This window comes from Parasteatoda tepidariorum, chromosome 8 (assembly GCF_043381705.1).
Source record: "Parasteatoda tepidariorum isolate YZ-2023 chromosome 8, CAS_Ptep_4.0, whole genome shotgun sequence".
Classification (NCBI taxonomy): domain Eukaryota; kingdom Metazoa; phylum Arthropoda; class Arachnida; order Araneae; family Theridiidae; genus Parasteatoda; species Parasteatoda tepidariorum.
This window is the reverse complement of record NC_092211.1, coordinates 25640310-25641925: the sequence shown is the minus strand read 5'-3', so window position 1 is coordinate 25641925 and position 1616 is coordinate 25640310. Positions and strand designations below refer to the sequence as shown.

General features: G+C 22.3%; 1 protein-coding gene across 1 annotated transcript in view; it reads right to left on the bottom strand.

Moving 5' to 3' along the window:
- Positions 1–399, bottom strand: part of LOC107436546 (embryonic polarity protein dorsal) — a 24396-nt gene extending 23997 nt beyond the window's left edge. The window contains exon 1 of the mRNA XM_043046287.2: positions 318–399. The gene's annotated coding sequence lies outside the window, so the exon portion shown is untranslated. The remainder of the gene's footprint in view (positions 1–317) is intronic.
- Between the last annotated feature and the right edge of the window lie 1217 nt (positions 400–1616).

Here is a 1616-nt window from a genome sequence, read left to right as displayed (position 1 = left end):
GATGGATATACAATATTTAAAAAAAATCAAAACTATAGTAACTTACGTGTTGTTACAAAGTGAATTAACTTCGAAAACATGAGCGTAAATGTTTTGGAATAAGTGTAAATGAGAATAAAATAGAATAATGAGAATAAAATAGAATAATGAGAATAAAATAGAATAATGAGAATAAAATAGAATAATGAGAATAAAATAGAATAATTAGAATAAGATAATATTTTTGTAAATTTATACTTAGTAAAAATAGCTCATTGTATTTTCATTCTGCCGATGGATATACAATATTTAAAAAAATCAAAACTGTAGTAACTTACGTGTTGTTACAAAGTGAATTAAATCCGAAAGCATGAGCGTAAATGTTTTGGAATGAGTGTTGATGTCTTATGAATTAGCAATAGTGAAAACGGACGTTTATATAGCTTGTCGAAAAATCCCTCTTCCGGTCGGATCACTTCCTTTTTATTTATCAATAACAACATACTTTTTGTCATATATTTTAAAAGCCATGCTTGAGAAGGAATAGAAATGATCAGATGAATTTTTCTAAAATTTTTTCATACTTGGACTCTTATAAATTTATTTAAAAATTTAAAAAGTAATTTTAATGTTGCAATTTAATGATTAATCTCTCTCTAAAAAATGAACTTTTAGTATAAATGTAATAATACTCCATCATTCTTACGAGAATACCTTGCGTATTACTTTTGTGAATGCTTAATCAATATTTGCTGCCTGCAAAGTATAAAATATTAATCTAAAATTGAAAAGTTTTGCAAGAAATTTGAAAAGAAAAGTAATGTTGTAGTTAAGTGATATCATGCAATAATTTCTTTATAAGCAATGTTACTATTCGTATAACAATGATATTCATCAGTTGCAGAGAGCACTCTAAATTCGTTTAAATTAACAGTCTACTAAATTATTACGTATTTTGAAGCACAAAATGTTACAGCACATATTACAACTTATTACTGTAATTTGAATAATATTTGTAGACGTTTATCATGCTTCGGTTTAAACGATTGGTTTCTAAATAATGAGCTTTATTTTGCATTTTATTTTCATACGTGTGAGGACAAAGCCCAAATAAATAAATCAATAAATAAATAAGTAAACAAATGAAATTTGTTTATTTATTTATAAAATAAATGAATAAATAAATAAATAAGTAAACAAATGAATTTTGTTTATTTATTTATAAAATAAATGAATAAATAAATAAATAATTAAATAAAATAAATAAATAAATAAATAAATGAATAAATAAATAAATAAATAAATAAAATAAATAAATAAAAAAATTAAAATAAAAAGTTAAATAAATAAATAAAATAAGATAAATAAAATAAAAAGTTCAGTTTTGCAAAAAATTTCAAAAGAAAAGAAATGTTACAGTTAAAGTGATATTTCTTTACAAAAAATAAGCAATGTTCATATAATAGTCATATTCATCAGTTTCAGAGAGCATTGTACATTCGTTTAAATTCACAGTCTACTCAATTATTATGTATTTTGAAGCACAAAATGTCATATCATATGCAACTTATTACTCTAATTTGAATATTATTTGTCGACGATTATTATGCTTCGATTTAAACGATTAGTATTTTTCC